The 19,244-nt window shown below is 42.3% G+C and overlaps 1 long non-coding RNA gene across 1 annotated transcript; it reads right to left on the bottom strand.

Annotated features, from left to right (window-relative positions):
* Nucleotides 1-2,290: 2,290 nt before the first annotated feature.
* On the bottom strand, nucleotides 2,291-4,173 carry LOC127100919 (uncharacterized). Its single transcript, XR_007794532.1, has 2 exons — nucleotides 3,378-4,173; nucleotides 2,291-2,540 (listed from the first exon to the last, which is right to left on the bottom strand). It is a non-coding gene; the product is annotated as an uncharacterized LOC127100919 (long non-coding RNA).
* Nucleotides 4,174-19,244: the final 15,071 nt, after the last annotated feature.

Raw genomic sequence — 19,244 nt, forward strand, 5'->3', positions numbered from 1 at the left:
GTGGTACTTTTACATTTTTCCCGCATTTTACTGCTTTCCTAGCTGGAAGACCTCGATAGGAGGCAACGTTTGAGCCCCTTGGTGGCATTTTACTTTGAGATACATGTTTTGTGTTTTGTATTCATATCCCTGCAGGTAGCGCGGTTCCTTCATCAAGGACTGCCTTTTTGCCCTCGAGCATCCCAAACCCTAAAACCCAAAGCAACACGTTAACTCCTTCTACTACAGGCGAGTAAGTCTCCAAAGGTCGAGCATCCGGTAGATTGCGTAGTGACGTCGTTCGTCCAAAACCCAATCCATAACCCCGTAGTTAGCCGAACTACGTTTTGCTCTGATTCTCAGGCCAGATGAGATACGTAGGCATAAGACGCGATGTCTTAGCGAGCACACATCCCAACCCATAGGTCAGCCGAGCTACGAAGACTCTGATTCTCATATTCAGATGAGATACGTATGCAGTGGATGCGACATCCGCGCGAGTCATTTTCATTTAACCCTTTTTTCTTTTGGCAAACAGCACAAGATAAACCCACACCCTTTAGACGAAAACTACAAAAGTGGATCCCGTAGAGTACTACGGATGCGTAGGGGTGCTAATACCTTCCCTTCGCATAACCGACTCTCGAACCCAAGATTTGGTTGCGAGACCCTGTCTTGTCCTTTCCTTTTTTCAGGTTTACTTCGAGCGTTTCCTTTCCCTCCCTTGGGATAAATAACGCACGGTGGCGACTCTTCTGTCTTTTTCTTTCACCGGTTGTTTTTTTCGCGCACTGTATTTTTCAGGTTGCGACAGCTGGCGACTCCACTGGGGACACTAAGAAGTTGACCTCTTGCTGGTCCATCTTCCCTAAGCGAGTCCCTCCTAGCTTTTGTAGTTTGTTTGTTTGTTGGGTGTTCATGCTTTTGTGCAGTTATTTATTTACCTGCTTTACCTTATTGCACTGTGTATATATCATTGCTGTTTCTGTTGGCTGGCTGCTTGGTGATCTTTGTGAGATGAGTTCTATACCCGAACTCGAGTGCACTTAGGATAGGAGAATGGCATAGTCCTGTCAACTTGTGTGGAGTATTCCTTAGCGAGTTGACTTGCAAGCCCATTCACTTGGTGGAGGTCATGTTGAGATCAATAATGTCACATAAGTAAGTTGTGGTTAGACATTACTTGTTCCAATATAGACCTAAGAAGCCAAGGACCTTAGTTTACCAAACCCATCTTGGCCTATTGTAGCACCTCAAATTTGCACCTCCCATTTGTACATTCATTTCATTTTTAGGTCATTAACATTGCATTCACATTGCATAGTCCATTGCATTGCATCAGTCAGGACTGGCATCAGGAGAAGTCAACTGTGCAAGAGATCAAGTTTTTCCATGAGACAAAGGCCCTATGGGTGTTCCAATGAGCTTATGTGAACCCAAGGTTCATTTTGATGCAATTTGGCCAAGTGTTGAAAGCTCAAAGTCCACAGTGCAGTTTCAGGTCATCTAGGGCCCATAAAAGTCAACTGCAAAGTCAACTGAGGGCTAGGAAGTGGAGAGATGGTTTGAGACACTTCCTTCATGTCCCAAAGAAGTTCATTTGTCATTACAAACATCTACCTTGAAGATTTGAGGTCAGATCAAAAGTTTCCAAAAATGGAAAGTTTTGGTTCAAATTCAACTTGATTTTACATCATCAAAGAAGATTCAAATGAAATTTCGTCCAACATGAAAGTTGAAGATCTTTCTCTCCCATTTCTAAAAAGTCCAAGATCATGAGCATCTGGTGAATGGTTGAGAAGTTATGGCCAGATGGTTGCACAATGTCATACCCTGAAATTCGCCCCGCCCTTCACATTGATCTTATGGGTCACTAATCCCAAATATTCGCCTATCATCCTCATTCACTCATTTCATTGAATAAGCATGGTTCGCCACAAGCAGGCGTCCTCTTGGCATCATGTTAATATTGGTTCTGCTTAATTATAACTTCGTGTTGATTTCAATTTCAAATTAACGTTTGAAGTTTGAATTGATTTTGAAGTTAGAGTTGATCTTTGAAAATAAAATTCGGTTTTAGAAATCATTTCGTTCTTTTCTCGAATTAATCTTGGAAATTCAAGCTGAGTTGGATGATCCGAGTTGATTACTGAAAAGTTGATTTGGTTGTGGAAATTTAATCATGGTTGCATTGAACCCATTCATTTCTTTTTGTTAAGCCCATAAGTTTGGCCCATTAACCATTTTCCCAATTAATCCATGTTTCTAAACGATTTTCAAATCCACATTCATTATCCAATAGGCATATCCATTTATGAATCCAATTTCATTCAATCCCATTTTTACAATTTAATCCAATCCATATTTTAATCCATTTTTTAAATCCAAATAAACCATTTGTATAGACCACTATTGTTCACATTTACATGAAAATACAGGAAAAGAGGGAAATTGGCAAATGAAGCTGCTAACGGAAGAGCACGAACGGAAGCGCTTTGTTACACTAGTTGCCAACACCGAGCCAGCTGCGGCAAACTCATAGCAGCATTGCATAGTAGTAGCTGCATAATTCACAAACAAAATTCTGCATAATTCACAAACAAAATTCTGCATTGCATTTAACAAAATTCTGCATTGCATTTAACAAAAAATTCTGCATTAAAAATTCTGCATTAAAAATTCTGGTAAAAAATCCTGCATGACTTAAAACAACGGAAACGCGAGCCAAATACGGTGATGCAAAATGCAAACGGTACAAGCCAAAGCCACTTCCATGAGCCGGCGAACAGCATCCAAGCTGCATCAAAACCTGCAAAATGCCTACCAAATAAGCTACAACAAGGTGCAAAACATAAGCCAATGCAATAATGCGAGCCAAGCCGGTAAACCGCAGCTAGTACAGAAATAACAGAAAAATTAAGTCGGATGCAAGCCAATTCGTAACAGAATTTTTTCTTCCTAATTGCTTCTAATCTTACTCTCCATCCCTATATAAATCAATCATCCCTCTCTCGAATTTTTTTTGATTCTTCCTCTTCTTCCCTCCCATAGTTTCTTCAACCTCAATCCTTTTCCTTCTTCCAACCCGTAACAAATTTTCAACCTTCACCTTCAACAACCGTAACAAACTCACAGAACTTTCCTCCACCTTCAACCATTGCGAATCCGTAACCGTAACGGTGATCTCCACCTTCATCAAACCTTCACCAGAATCCAATCTTCAGCCTCAAGAACCACCTTCAATCCCCAATACACATTCAAAAACCATCGCCCTGCAATTCCTACTGAACCTGCCAAAGCCTCACGCCTCCACTTGATTATTCACCTAACTCTCAACCGCACTCTCATCTCAAACAGAAAACAGATAGCAGAGGTAGAGGATAGAAATCGGATCGCACCTTTCGGAATCAATCATCCTCTATTTTCTTTGTTCTTCGACTTCAACCTTCACCACGTGAAATCACAACAAACCGCACCAATCTTCATCGAACCGCAAAACCAAATTTTCAATCCACAGCAAAACGAACAGAAGCAGAGAAGAGGACGAAGAATCGATCGGAAATCCGGCGAAAGATTCGATACCTGCACCGTACGGTAAGCCTTCGATCCACCTTCGATGTCACTTCTACCTTCGCTTATTCATACCATAGAAGATCGAGTCGTATTTGGCGATGTGAACCTGTGAATCCGAAAACTGATAAAGGAAACGAATCACGTTCTCCATTCCGCATCGAACAACACTGACGCAAAGCCCTCTCAGAAGAGCTCAAGAAGAAGGATCGAGCGAAGATTTGAGCGGAATATGTGATACCTGTTTTGTGAGTTTTCCTTTTATGCGGCTCTCGATTCGTACTTCAATTGGAGATTAAGGTCAACTTTCGAATCGGTTCTTCGATTGCTTCACCGTTAACCACGTCGGAATCGGAGAAGGCAAGCAGGAGATGATGAGAGAAGAGGCCACAACGAACGGATTGCTATCGGATCCCATCTCTTTTTGTTGTTGTTTGCGTCGAAATGTCAACGTCGGTGAGAGGAGAGAAGCGCGTCTAGGAAGTGCTTTTGGAGGAATCACGTTTTGAGCCTGTTTCGATGTGCACAAGAACACCATGAGAGACTGAACTTGGCCTCTCATTCCATTGCCTTGCTTAGCACGGGCCCGGCTTAGGCCCAACCCAAATAACCTCACCTTGCACCCCTGCGAATGGGCCTGCACCCCCGGTTATAGACCAAGACCCGTTTCCACTGATTCTTGTTTCTTAATTAGTGTTAATAGATAATGGTAATTAGAAATTAATCTTAGGACTGTTACGATGAGTACATTATTAGGATTAACTTTAGAGTTAATTAGATGGATTAGATTAGCTTAATTTTAGGATTAGGAGTTGCTTAGAAGATATTAGAGAGTTGATCAGAAATTTTAGTTAATGATTAGAAATATTATTAGAAATTAATTTCAGAATTTTATCATTTTAATTAGTTGTCAAATTAGAATTAGAATATGTTGATTTAGAATAATGTTTAGAATAGTCTAATAGATTTTTAGAAATAATTAGATGTGATTAGGAGGTTAATTGTTTAGTTACTGTTAATGATTAGAATTAAACAGTTTTAGATTAGAATTACTTAGATTTTAGAAATATTTAGTCTAGGTTAGATATAAATAGAATTTTGGTTCAATATTACTCCCTAACTGTGAAATGACTATTCTACCCCTAGGCTTAGAAATAATTCAATCTTGCATGCTCCCTTAATTTTAGGACGTTATTACTTGATTAATTGAGCTTCATGTTGAATTTTAGTTTCTGTTTTGGCTTTGTGATCTCACTTTTGAGTTGTATTTCAGGTTAATAGCACAAATGGCCTATGCTTGATGATATGCTTCCATTCGAGTTGACTTGTGACTTGTGTATAGCTAATTTTGACTTTGTTTTGCAGGATTTTACATTTGAGTTTGAGCCTTAATGGCTTGCACCTTGGTGCATTGGCTTGTGTTTGTCTGTGTATAGTTAATTGTGAACCATTTGCTGTTTAGTTCTGTGATTGGTATACTGATTGTATTTGATTGATTTCAGGTACATTAGTTGCTAATATTGCTTTGCTTTGCTTGATAAGCAATTTGCACTGAGGTATAACATTCTTGTCTCCATGTAGTCTGGAAGACCTGGCCTGTTACTTGGCCAGGCACCTGTCTGAAGTCCTCCTTAAGAGGCGATGTTTGTGATTGTTTACTTTTGTGCCAAGCAGGTAAAGACCTCTATGAGGCAATTGGCGGATATAAGAGATATGCAATCTATCTCCCGCTATTCTGTTGAGTCGTCCCTCTGCTCACACCACTGTGTTGATGCATTGGGACATTAACCCAAGATCTTGTACAGTTGAACAGTTGAGTCAGTGTCTTGAGTGTAGAAGGGTTCCCACTTTCTGAACCCACGCTCCTTTGTCTGAAGCTCTCCCTAACCAGGGATACGAGCTGTGAAGTCTTATCTTCCCTCACCTTTCATCTAGCTTCACCTTGACTCTCAATGTCAAGGTTAAGAGCTAACCTCACCTTGATACAAAGGCTTGTTTGTCGAGGTTGATATGACCCCTCGACTAAAGCCTAGCCTTGATGTTTGAGCCCCTTGTTGGTGTGTTTATTTCATGCTGTATATGTTTGTGTGGTGTGATTGTATCCCCTAGGTTTGCTAGACTCCGCGTAGTCTCGTTTGCATGACAATTAAGGTAGCACGGTTCCTTCGTATAGGACTTCCTTTCTTGCTTGAGCTTTCCTAAAACACAAACAAACATTATCCCCTCTTAAGGATACGTCAACTCCTTCTACTACAGGTGAGTAAGTCTCCAAAGGTCGAGCATCCGGTAGATTGCGTAGTGACGTTATCCACTTAAAAAAAACACAAACCAACAGGAATAGTTTAGCCGAACTACGGCAACTCTGATTCTCATGTCCAGATGAGATACGTAGGCACGAGATGCGATGTCTTGTCGAGTTTGACTAACAACTAACACTAATTCTTTTCTCTCGCCCTCGTTGCGATTGAGACCTTCCCCTTCTCTTGCCCTGGTTGCAATCGAGACCCTTCTTCTTGTTATGTGCTTGGAAGCTGATGTAAGTCCATCGAGTGGCATTCGGGTTCTAGTGTGGGTGTGTTTGGTTCGGATGCTGATGTAAGTCCAGTGATTGGCATTCAGGCTCCACGTTTGCCTTTGCCTGTATTTGTTTGTGTGCGTGTTAGCCGAGCTATGAATGCTCTGATTCTCCTTCGTCCAAAGGAGATACGTATGCATAGGATGCGATATCCTAGCGAGCATGTGTCGTTTCCCCAGTCCGAACTACTTTGACTCTGATGTCTATGCCTGATAGACTAAGTAGGCCCAGGACGCGATGTCCTGCCGAGTCAGTCTTGTTTGTTTTCTTGTGTCTCTTTCAGCCTATGTAGATGATTGTTTTGAGCAGTGTTTTAGCAACCATTTTTCCTTCCTATTGTGCGTGGATCCCGTCGAGTACGACAGATGCGTAGGGGTGCTAATACCTTCCCTTCGCATAACCGACTCCCGATCCCATTCTCTCTGGTCGCGAGACCATGCTTTTTCCAGGTTTACTCTGAGCGTTTCCTTTCCCTCTTTTGGGATAAATAACGCACGGTGGCGGCTCTGTTGTTCTTGTTTTCCCGCCGGTTTTTCGCGTAATGCGACACCTATTCGTAGGACGTAGTGCGAAAGTCGTTCAAATGTAAGATTTGATACGATTGTTACGCGATACTACACTCATAAGAGTCTCTCTTGAGAATATTGTTGGAATACGAGTAGTCGTTCCTCTGATAATATCCGAAAGATGGGATTATGACTATGGGAACCTTTTGTAGAACATGTTTGGCAGGTTTAAACCTTAGTACACTCCTTTTGGGTGGTTCTTAACCTAAACTCCATGCTCGTGACTTGCAACAAACCCTTGATTCATGGTTAATCCGATCAGGTATCCTTAATATCAATGAAACTCGGGTGTTGATAAGGTGTAAACCATAATCCACCAAAATGGGTGGTTGATATTAAGGATAACATGATCCATCCCATGACCTTTGTTTGGTGTGCTCTTAATTTCTCTCCAGACAGTGCAACCTGACAGATGTTCAAGCGGACCCATCAATTCTGATTGACATGCCTTTGCATTGCATAACATCATCTGCATATTTGCATCCAACATCTCATGCTTATTCATTTGCAGGGTATTCCCTTTCAAAACGGGGGTGCCTTAAAACTGAACAAGCAGTGCATCGCATACCATGCATATTAACCCTTGTTTGTTTTGCAGGTGTCACCGCAGTGTCTAATGTTTGTTCCCTGTATCAGGCAGTTATTGGTCCCAAGCGAGTCCACAGGTACCCGACAAAGGAAAACCGTCCACGACTAGCGATGGACCAAGTACAGAAAGAACTGGCTGATATGCGTGAAAGGATGGATCAGTTCATGACATTGATGACTGGTATGGCAGCAGGCCAAGAAAAGCTGAGGGAATTGGTTGAGCAACCGAGGCCCAATCCAGATTTGGAGATACCAAATGCTGAGGGAAACCCTGGTAACCCTGGGAACGCTGATAACCCTGTGAACACTAGTAACGCGGGTAACGCAAATGCTGATGGAAACCCGGGTAATGTTGGCAACACAGGGAATGTTGGGAATGGTATTGGCGGAAGGTACGATGTGAATCAAGGAATCCGGATTAACGGGAACCCCGTTACTGAAGATTGTCAGTATGATCAATTTTCTTTGCACGACGAGGCCCTCGAGACCACTCGCCGTATGGATGAGCTTGCTGAGAAGCTCAAATCTTTGGAGTCTCAAAATTCCTTAGGCTTTGATGTCACAAATCTTGGTCTGGTTCAGGGAGTAAGGATTCCTCACAAGTTCAAACCCCCTACTTTTGAGAAATACAACGGGGCTTCTTGCCCACGCACTCATCTCCAATCTTATTTGGGAAGGTTGGGAGCTCACACGGAAGATGAAAAGCTGTGGATGTACTATTTTGAAGACAGTCTAACTGGAGCTTCTCGTGAATGGTATTCTCATTTGTCCCGTACTACCATCAAGAGCTGGAAAGACTTGGCAGAGGCTTTTATCAAGCAATATCAATACAACTTGGACATGGCTCCAAATCGGACCTTGTTGCAAGGTATGTCCCAGACTGCCAAGGAAACCTTTAGAGAGTATGCTCAGCGTTGGAGACAGATTGCCGCGTCCGTCCAACCCCCTATGTCTGAAAGGGAGATGGCGGACATGTTCATGAACACTCTTCAAGGCAATTATATTGAGAGATTGGCTGCTTGTCCGTCAATCAGCTTTGCAGAGATAGTAATTGCTGGAGAAAGAATCGAGAGTCTGTTGAAGATGGGCCGCATTCAAGACAATAGTGCTTCCAACTCATCAGGTCCCAAGAGACCGTTTGCTGGTAACGGTCAGCGAAGAAAAGAAGGCGAGGCAAGCGTTGTGTATGCCGGCAGAGGCAGGAGTAGAGGACGCCCTAATTATTATCAAGATCAAGTAGCCGCAGTCACCATTCCAACACCTGTTCCTCAACCGCAATATCATCCGCAACAACAACCCAGGTACAACAATCAACAACAAGGAGGTAATCCGGGTCAGCAGAGACACTATCAACAACGTCCAAGGCAGACGGACCGGGTCATCGAGCCAATCCCAATGCCTTATTCAGTATTACTTCCCAAGCTGATTGACATGAATCTGGTTACATTGAGAACTCTGGCCCCACCAATCAATCCCAATAATTTTCCTAGAGGTTATGATGTCAACGCCAGATGTGCTTTTCACTCCAACGCACCTGGCCATACTACAGATAATTGCAAGGCTCTCCAGTTAAAGGTACAAGATCTGAGAGATGCCCAGGCTATCAATTTTTCTCCGGTGCCTAATGTTATCCAGAACCCGATGCCGGCTCACGGCGGGCAGGGGATTAATGTTGTCGAAGTGGTTAAAGCTGGTAATGCCCAAGGTTGGGGCAAATTTGTGGAGCCAGTCATCAAAGAAGACAAGTTTGGATTGGGGTATGCTCCGGGATCTCAGAAGAATGAAACCGGTACTCTCTCCAGCGGGGGTTTGGTTTCTCCCCACATCGTCAATGCTGCAGATGAAGACAAGGCTGACAGCGACTGTGACTTAGATAGCTGGATTCGCCCGTGTGTCCCGGGAGAAAAGCTCGACAATTGGTCGTCTGAAAAAACCGTCTGGGTTACTCTACTGAAAGAGTGATTTTTATTGTTTTCCTTTATTACATTCATAATAAAGTCTTACACTTTGCCCAAGGTGTAATGACTCATTTGTAGGGCCATCCATTTAGTTACGTTTCGCAATTATTTTTATTATCAATAAAGGACGGCTTTTGCAAACAATTTTGTGTTCTCTTTCTTTCAGTTTTTTTTTACTTTTTACAAAAAAAATGGCAATGTTTCTTTTTTCGTTTTTCCTTTCTTTCAAAAAAAATCTCTCTCATTCTAAGGTAAAGCATGATCCTCCATCATGCAGAGCTGACCACCCGGATCTCACTGCTAACGACACTGCTATGGCCAAGTATGACTTCGACAATCCTATCTATCAATCCGAAGAAGGGGCTGACGAAGATTGTGAATTGCCTGAAGGGTTAGCCAGATTGTTGAAACAGGAGGACCGAGCTATTACACCTTATTGTAACACCTCAAAATTTGCCCTCTTCTCTTGGGACTAGCATAACATATTGCATAACATTTTTTAGGTCATTAGGCATTGCATATTGCATATCATGTGGTTACATTGTGCAAGTCATCCTCCTAGGTCTTGATCAAGAGATGAAGAGGTGGAGATGCAAGCTGAGGGTTTCATTGAACTGGATCATTAATCATCTGAGGGTGGTGGTCCAGATTAGGGTTTCATGGTTCTCAAGGAGATTGAGCTTCATCTTGTTTGCAATGATACATCATCATCATCATGGTCTTGATATCATCTAGGGGTTTCAGTGTTTGATCATATACCTTGAGATTAGGGTTTTGACCATTGGTCAACCCTAATCAGTTGCATTGGGCCAATCAGGGTTTGTGCAGGAGATGGGGTCTATGATGGATAGGGGGATCATTTCATGAGTTATAGTGAGCATATTGAGGCTAGGGTTTCACCCTTGAGCCATTTCATCAGAGGATTGGGGCTCAGATTGATCAGGGCATTGCCAAATTCATCTATCAGTTGAAAAGTCAATTGTGGTCAACTATGCTTGATTTTATGGATTTGGAGGTAGGAGAGAGTCGGATACACTTCATTCATGTTGAAACAAGTGTCATTTGACATGTCAAAGCTCAAGAATGAAGAAAATAAAGTCAGGACAAAAATTGCCAAAAATAGAAAGTGACTTGTAATGGAAGTTTCAAAAAATGGAAAGTTTTTCATCACAAAATTACATGTCCAAAAAAGCTTCAAATGAAAATTTGTTCAACATGAAAGTTGTATATCTTGCTCTCACCTTTCCAAAAAGTCCAAGAACTTGAAATTCCCATGTATGGTTGGCAAGTTATGGTCCATTCATTTTCCAAAAATGCCTATAATCAAAGTGGCATAACTTCCACGTGGATTGTCCAAAATGGTTGATCTTTTTATGAGCAAACTCCATTTCACATGTACTTTCATGGTGCATAATCAGAATTCATAAAAAATGGTCAATGCAAAAGGTCAATTTTCAAGTGCAACAATTAAAATCCAAGGGCACAATGGTCCAAGTTGAGAAATACATGGAATTTTGGAATGGGACATTTTGCAACACACTCCAAATGACATTTAGAAGATGTTTGAGCTGTCATGAGCTGTCATGGTGTAATATTTGGCAAGGGCATTTTTGGACTTGCACTTAAGTTTCACATTACACTAATTAAACTCATTTTTGCTAAATTTGGATTAAGAGAGTGATTAAGGTGAAGTATAAGATGCTAATCATAACTGAATTGCAAATCACAATCACAATTTTCAAGATCCATAACTAACTTTCCCTCCAAAAGTGCAAATTCTCTTCAATCTTCATCAAACATTTTTGATCAAAACTCCATCAAATCTCAACCAAATTGCAAAATTCTTTTGATTCGTGCTCCTTGAACCTTCATCTCCAACTGTTTTGGTGAATTGGTACAAGAACCATCAAGAATCAAGACTGTTCATCATGAGCTCATCAATGGCATTTTGAGATTTCTCACACTTGGAGCTGTTTTGGATCAAGCTAGGCGTGGCATTCATCTTCCTCAACCTTAATCTCCATCTGTTTTTGGTTTTTACTCGAGATAACATCAAGATTCATCACTGCCATCTCCAAGGTACATAAATTTGAATCTCACCATTGCTTAAATTAATAGGTGGTTTTTATAGATCTTGTAGTGTAGAGTAACATGCTATGCTTGGTTTGTGAATTGGTTAACTGTAGAGAAAGTTATCGTGATTTTAGGTTTTATGTGCTTAACTTTAATTGATCGATCCGAGTTGTATGGTTAGAGTTAGGGCAAATAAGTTACATATTCATGATCCTTGTTAGAATACGGTTCCAACGGTATATCACTTGTGCATTTTCGTGGCCAAATGCTCGTAACCGAATTCTGGAAAGATGAAGGATGATGAACGCAAGAACAGCTTCAGGTTTTCTGGAAAATACCGCGTTTAATCCATCTGCATGCGCTTCCATTTCAAACTTTTGTTTCCCGCCGAGCTCGTCCAATCACAGCGTGACACCGAATAAATGAAACTGTGTCGTTTTTGGCTTGGCTTAGATAATTACAGTTGTGCCACTCGGTCTAAATTAATTCCATATTAAAACTAAATAATTATTTCATTATTTAATAAATCTTCAAAAAATCATATAAAATCCATTTTTAGTCCAAATTTAGTGGGAGTTTTTTTGTTAGATTCATAATTTTCTCTAGTTTTTTATAGCCATGGTGATCCAAGTTGTGCTTGGTGGATTTTGACTTTGCCTATTGATCTTTGACTTGTGTGCATTTTGTATATGTTTCCCCATTTTTAACATGAAATACTCATACCTTATCCAAATTGAATGAAATTTCACATGCTATTTCTTGACTCCTTGCTGGTTATTTTGATGTATAGTTTGTGAATTTTGGATCTCTGGTTTGGTAGATATGAGGTGTGAAAAATGAGTGTGACAATTTGTGTCACACTAGGTTAGGTCAATTTCATGCATTTATTTGACATGCCTATGCTTTTCCAATTGATCTCAAATTTTGCATGCCGTGTCTTGTATATGTCTAGTTTCACCATGATTTTTTTGTATGAATTGTTGATTCATTTTCCATTTAATTGAGATTTTTGAGTGCTGTTTAGCATTTTTAGGGCTTTGTTTGAGTGTTTGTCTTCCAAGTCTTGTGAAATGCTCATACCATATCATATGAATGTGAAATTTGATGGAGTGATTCATAACATGTTTAGATGTAGTTTGGCTTTAGTCCCATTCATTTCTTGATTGTTTTCACTGTTTGGCATTTGATTGAGGTTGATGCTCATTTTGCTACCATGTGTTGACTTGTTTGGATTTCTGCTGACTTCATGATTTTATTTGCCTGGCTTAGGGACATTGGATTGAGCTAATCTTTTGCATGATTGAGCATTGATATATCAAGATTACATGTGATTTTTGCTGGAATTTTTGATGGAGTTTTCTAATTGATTGATAATTTTCTTCTCTGTTGGCTCATTTTGTGAGTTAGTGTGACACATGTTGGTATTTCATTTGTGAAATTCTCATAGTGTATTGGATGAAGATGAAATTTGGTGTGAGCATTGTAGACACATTATAGGACATTGTGGTTTTGGTCCCATTCATTTCTTAATTGTTGTCACTGTTTTATGATTTATGGAAGTTAATGCTTGTGTTGATGCCTTGAATTGGCTTGTATAAATGTGTCTGGACTTCTTGATTTTCATTGACCTACTTTATTTTGTCCAATTGAGCTGAAAATTGACATGCTATACATTGAATGTGTCCTGTTTAGGTGTGAATTTTTGTGGAATTAATTGAATTGTTTTGGTATGCTTTTGATTGAGATAGTTCTGTTTGGACTTTTGAAGTTGCAAATTGCATGATTGATGTTAAATTGTGCATGAAATGATAATGGTGATTGATATGAGCATGGGATCAATTGCATTTGCTTTTAATTTGTTTGAATGTGATTTTGGTTGGTTTGCACTTGCTGTTTTGATTTTTTTCATCCCTTTGGACCCTAGGCTTGGCCTAGTGGTCTAGTTTCTCACATTTGGTTTGGATTTTCAGGTTGAAATGCAAAAGGCTTAAGGAGAAAAATTCAAGTTGTAAATTGAGATTGTTTGATGTTGTAAGCTAACATTGGCTTTGTGTTGTAGGTTTGATGCTTGAGCATGAGCTCATGGCTTGCACTTATGTGCATTAACTTGTGTTGTCTGTATAGATTGACTTTTGCTGTTTATTGTTGGTTTATCTGAGTACTGATGATACTTGATTGATTTCAGGTATATTTAGTCGCTTACGGTTCTTTAAGAACTTGCTTGCTGCTGCTTGGTTGTATAAACTAGTTGAGGTAGACTCTCTTGTCTCCATGTAGTCTGGAAGACCTGGCTTGTTATTTAGCCAGGCAACTGTCTGAAGTCCTCCTTAAGAGGCGATGATTGTGATTGTTTACTTTTGTGCCAAGCAGGTAAAGACCTCTATGAGGCAATTGGCGGAACCCAAGGGATATGCAATCTATCCCCCGCTATTCTGTTGAGTCGTCCCTCTGCTCACACCACCGTGTTGATGCATTGGGACACAAACCCAAGATCTTGTACTTTGTACAGTTGTGTCAGAGTCTTTGAGCGTAGAAGGGTCCCTCCATTCTGGACCCACGCTCTTTTGTCTGAAGCTCTCCCTGATCAGGGATAAGAGCTGTGAAGTCTAATCTTCACTCACCTTTCATCTGCTTCACCTTAGCCTCTCAATGGCAAGGTTAAGAGCGAATAATACCCTTGTACAGATGACTCGCCTCGGCAGTCAAACCCATTGTTTGAGCCTCACTTGACTGGATATAGTGTGTGCTATGTGAAATGTTTGTTTTATTGTGATTGATGCTTGCATGCTTGCTTTCTTCCTGGATAGGATTAGCTTGCTGTTGTGCAAGTAGGTAGAAACCACAACATGGGGCAATGATGCATGATAACACTAGGCTCGAGTACAGCTCCCTGGTAGTGTGTCTCCCATTGGTTTCTGGCTAGAATTTCTTTCCCTTTCAGGGGAACTACATCGCTCTGATCCTCGTTCCAGACGAGGTATGTAGGCAGGAGGTCGTGCGAGACCTCTCCGGGCAACCTTTTTCTTTGTTTTGGTGTGTGTGCTTGACAGTTATAGGCTCGAGTTCCCGACTCCCTATTAACTTGTTGGTTGTTGTGTGCTTGGAAGCTGATGTAAGTCCATCGAGTGGTATTCGGGTTCCAGTGTGCGTGCGTTTTGGTTCGGATGCTGATGTAAGTCCAGTGATTGGCATTCAGGCTCCATGTTTGCCTGTGTTTGTGTTTGCTTGTTTGGCGTGCGTGAGCCGAACTACGACAGCTCTGATTCTCGTTCCAGACGAGATACGTAGGCATAGGATGCGATGTCCTATCGAGCTCTCTTCCTCTTAACCCCACCTGTGTTGTCTTCGGTGTGTGTGTGTGTGATGTTTTAGCAACCTTTTCTTTTTCTTAGAGCGTGGATCCCGTCGAGTACGACGGACGTGAGGGGTGCTAATACCTCCCCCTTGCGTAACCGACTCCCGTACCCTTTCTCTTTGGTCGCGAGACCATGCTTTTTCCAGGTTTCTCTGAGCGTTTCCTTTCCCTATCTTGGGATAAATAACGCGCAGTGGCGGCTCTGTTTGTGTTTTTGTTTTAGCCCGCCGGTTGTTTTTCGCGGATGCGACAGCTGGCGACTCTGCTGGGGACTTCAAGAGGTTGACCTGTGCTGGTCCATCTTCCCTAAGCGAGTCTCTCCTAGCGTTCTAGGATAGTTTAGGTTGTTTGTGTTGCTTTATTTATTGCATTTATTATTCTAACAGTGTATATATTTGCATAAATATTTGCATGCATCATACTATCATTTTGCCGTCCTCTGTGCAGGTGGTTCCTCTGTTTGGGGTGGGTGTTCTGAGTGGGGCTAAAACCCAAGCCCGAGTATACACCTAGGATTAGCGTGGTCTCACGTCGCTCACATGACGGTTGGGCACATTGTTGCGACGTGACATACCACAAGCCGGACGAGGTTCATCTGAGAAGTGCTCTTCCAGTGGGGTTTTCCACTTTGGTTGGGTTATCTCTTTTGAACTATTGACTCTGGTGACCGATCATTTCCCGGATCTTTGGTTTAGACGATCTTAAGGGAGCTACAATGGCACATCCGAAAGGGCAAACCCATTGAGTATCTCTGCCCGATTGTCGAGACTATTATCCGCCTTAGGATGACCTGTTTAGAATTTACCTGTGAGGGGAGGGTGATTCTTTCAGATGCATGTTCTGTTGGTGACTCAGATGGTGACTTTTTGTTCCGTGGATCAGAGTCATATTTATCAGTCGGATTTATGGTCGTTTATTTCCGAGACGCCGGAGTGTTGTCCGAGTTATTTATCAGTGGGGATCCGTTTATTTCAGGATTCCCCGGGCCGATTCAGATGGTTATGGGTATCTGCTCAGAGATTGTCTGGTGATGATGGTGATGTATCTTCCGTTTATTTCGGAACCCCAAGTCGGATTGGTGGTTACATAATCAGACTTCAGATGGTTGTGATCGGTTCAGAGATCAGGGCTGTGATTCAGAGCAACAGATGATCAGATGACTTGGAGGATGGCACAATGCATTGCATTCATACATCTGCATCATTCTCATTTTGCATTCATCTGCATCAAGCCTCTGTCTGGCCATATGGGGAGTATTATGGATTGGGAATCTGGTTGAGAGACATCTTGAATTTCAGAATGTGGATGTCAAAATATTATCTGTCTCGATGAAGCCAGAATCAAAGGACAGAGTCTTCCTCATATGGATAGATGGTGCATGCGTGAGTCATACTAACCCATTTGCTGTTTTGTAGGTGTCAACCGGTGCGCATACCTCGTTTGCTCAGATATCCTGCTAGGGGCAACAAATCCAAACTGATGGATTCTCCCAACGCCGACATCCTCGAACTGAAAGAGATGGTGAGGGATTTGTTCAGTGTTGTGCAAGGGCTTGCCTTGGGGCAGAAAGCCATGGCCGAGAGATTGGAAAGGATTGAGGGCTGGATGATCAAGGAGAAAGTTCAGGGGAAGGCTCCGTCATCCGAAGTAACAAATCCCTCTGGCTCTGTAGCAAAGAAGCCCTCTGGCAATGGTCATCTTGAGAAGGAAGTTGAATCAGGTGGTGTGCAGGCCAAAAGAGAACGCGGTAAGGATCGTTATCACCCATATGCTGATACGGTAACAATCCCTACTAGTAATCAATCTGCACAACAGCGACAACCACCACCTCAACAAAGGACACAAAGAGCAGTGGGCCAAGTGAGAAGGAGGACGACAGATCGTCATTTCAATAAGCCGCCCGTGACTTACGCCTCTCTGTTTAAAAAGTTGAAGGATCTTGGGTTGGTGCAGCCAAGGATATTGGTTCCAGGGAAACAGGATCAGAGGGTTGCCAGTTACGATGAGAATGTCAGGTGCGAGTTCCATGCTGGGGCACCCGGACATCATGTTGAGGATTGCAAAGCTTTTAAGCATGTGGTCCAGGACTTGGTGGATTCTAAGGCAATCAATTTTGCACCGACGACAGATGATAGTGCTAACCCCGTGACAAGGCATGGTCCTGTAAAAGTGGAGATGATGTCGAAGGACAAGAAAGGGATAGAGGTGACTGAGAAGGATCAGTTAAGAATGCCCATGTCTGTGGTCCCAAAACGCCCGACGAAAAATGGAGCTTTCCCTCGTGTTGATGATTGTTGTGCGGCCATCGTTACAAAGGGGTGTGTAGTAATTGGGGAATCGGTCCAGAGAAAAATGAAAGTAGAAATGGGCGATGTGAGATGTAAAACATCTAGTCTGGCAGCTGAAACCGTCAAGGTGGAAAATGCCATTGGTGTTGAGAAAGAGAAAAAGCCGTCCATTTCTTCTTACAACCAGGCATTGGAAGTGGTGAGAAATGGAGGGATCCCAGGCTGGGGGCAGATCATAGGAATTTTGGTAAAGGCGGATATGTTTGGGATTGGTTATCATCCAGGTCAAGACTCGTCTGAGCAGAATAGAGGACGTCGTCCGTCGTTCACCTTTGTCAGTGCTGGAATGCTAGATTCAGATCACGCCTATACAGTGGGTGAAGAGATTGACAGCGACCGCGAGCTGGAGTCGTGGATAAAATCGTGCGTACCAGGAAGCTGGAAGGCCTAAAAAGATCAGCACTGTCACTCATCCGGAAGAGTAATGATTTCTGTTTTGATTTTATCTGCATGAAAGCCATACGTGTTGCCCGACACGTAATGGTCCATTGTAAGGGCCACTTCATGTTCATAATTTGCAACATTTCTGCATCATTAATAAATGGATGTTTTTCAGTCAAAAAGCGGTGTTCCCTGTTTTTCATTTATTTTTGCAGTTTAAAAACAAATAAAAATGGCAATGTTTATTTTCATTTTTCCTCTTTTGATTTGTCTCGTTCCGAATTCAAAAGTAATTCTCCGGATCTCGTTGATAACAATTTGGTTACACCTCATATGACTTCGACAAACCGATCTATCTGCCGAAGAAGAAGACGAAGAAGAGTGTGATCTGCTGGAATTAGCCAGGTTGTCAAAACAAGAGGAGAAGGTGATTCAGCCGCACGAGGAGCGGATTAAGATTGTTATTCCAAGCACCGCCGTGGTCAGGAAGGAAATGGAAATTGGGGCCGCTTCAGAGGCGAGTCGAGGGCAGAATGGTAGTCCTGTTGAAGGGACATGTGGATACCTTCGCCTGGTCATGTCAGGATATGCCAGGATCGGATACCGATGTTGTTGTGCACAAGCTACCATGGAGAGAAGCCTGTCATCTAGAGAAGCAGAACGCCAGTGCCTGTATCAGAGAGCCATGGTGACTTTGTTTCATGATATGATTCATCATGAAGTTGAATGCTATGCTATGACATGATAGCAAAGTCCCAAACAGGAAAGGGGCATCTGGCAGACCGGGGCAAGTCGTTTGACCGGTTGAGACAATTCAAACTGAGGTTGAATTCGAGTGAGGGCACTATCAGAGTGCGATCCAGTAAGCTGTTGGGGTTTATTGTCAGAGAGGAATCCGAGGTTGATCCTGCAAAAAAAAAAAAAAAAAAAGGGAAATAATAAAAAATGCCTGAACCGAGAATGGGAAAAGAGGTTCGTGGTCTATTAGGTAGATTGAACTACATGTCATGGTTCACATCTCATCCTAACAGCCACGTGGGAACCCATTCAAGAAAAAATCAAACGGTCAGGTGAAATAGTGATTGCCAAGGGGCATTGAAAATAAAAGAAAAGTTGCAGGAGCCTCTGATTCTGATAACTCTTGTGGGAGGAGCAATTGTTAATCTGGTACTTGACAGCCTTCGAGGGGTCTATGAGGTGCGTACTGGGGCAGCATGACGAGTCTTGTCGAAAAGAGCATGCAATTTACCTTAGCAAAAAGTTTACCGACTGTGAAACAATACATTCACTGCTCGAGAAAACTTGATGTACTTTGGCATAGGCTGCTCGCCGACTGAGACAGTATATGCTGGTTCATACCACTTTGTGGATTTCGAGATGGATTTGATCAGGTAGATTTTTGAAGAGCCAGCAATGACCGGACGGGTTGCGAAAGGGCAAATGATTTTGATTGAATACGATATTTGGTACACCGCTCAGAAAGCAATCAAGGGGAGTGTATTGTCTGATTACCTCGCCCAGCAACCCATTGAGGATTACCAATCGATGAGGTTTGAGTTCCCTGATGAGGACATCTCGAGGTGCTCTGATCGAAAGATTGAGAGTAGCCGATCCCGGAGGAGGGGCCTGACCCTGAATCCGAACGGATTCTGATGTCTGATGGGGAGGTTAAGGTGAATAAGCTTGTGTTGCCCGGATAACGTTTGAATGCACCGACGGTGTGATTGGGTATGAAGCTGGTATCCTGCGTATCGATCTCCGGTGCGTAATTCTACTGGGGCAACGGACTTGCTAGCTTGGTATATGGGATAAAGGCTGTATTACCGGTTGAGGTTCAGATTCCCTCTTTGA

Source organism: Lathyrus oleraceus, chromosome 7, assembly GCF_024323335.1.
Source record: "Lathyrus oleraceus cultivar Zhongwan6 chromosome 7, CAAS_Psat_ZW6_1.0, whole genome shotgun sequence".
NCBI lineage: Eukaryota > Viridiplantae > Streptophyta > Magnoliopsida > Fabales > Fabaceae > Lathyrus > Lathyrus oleraceus.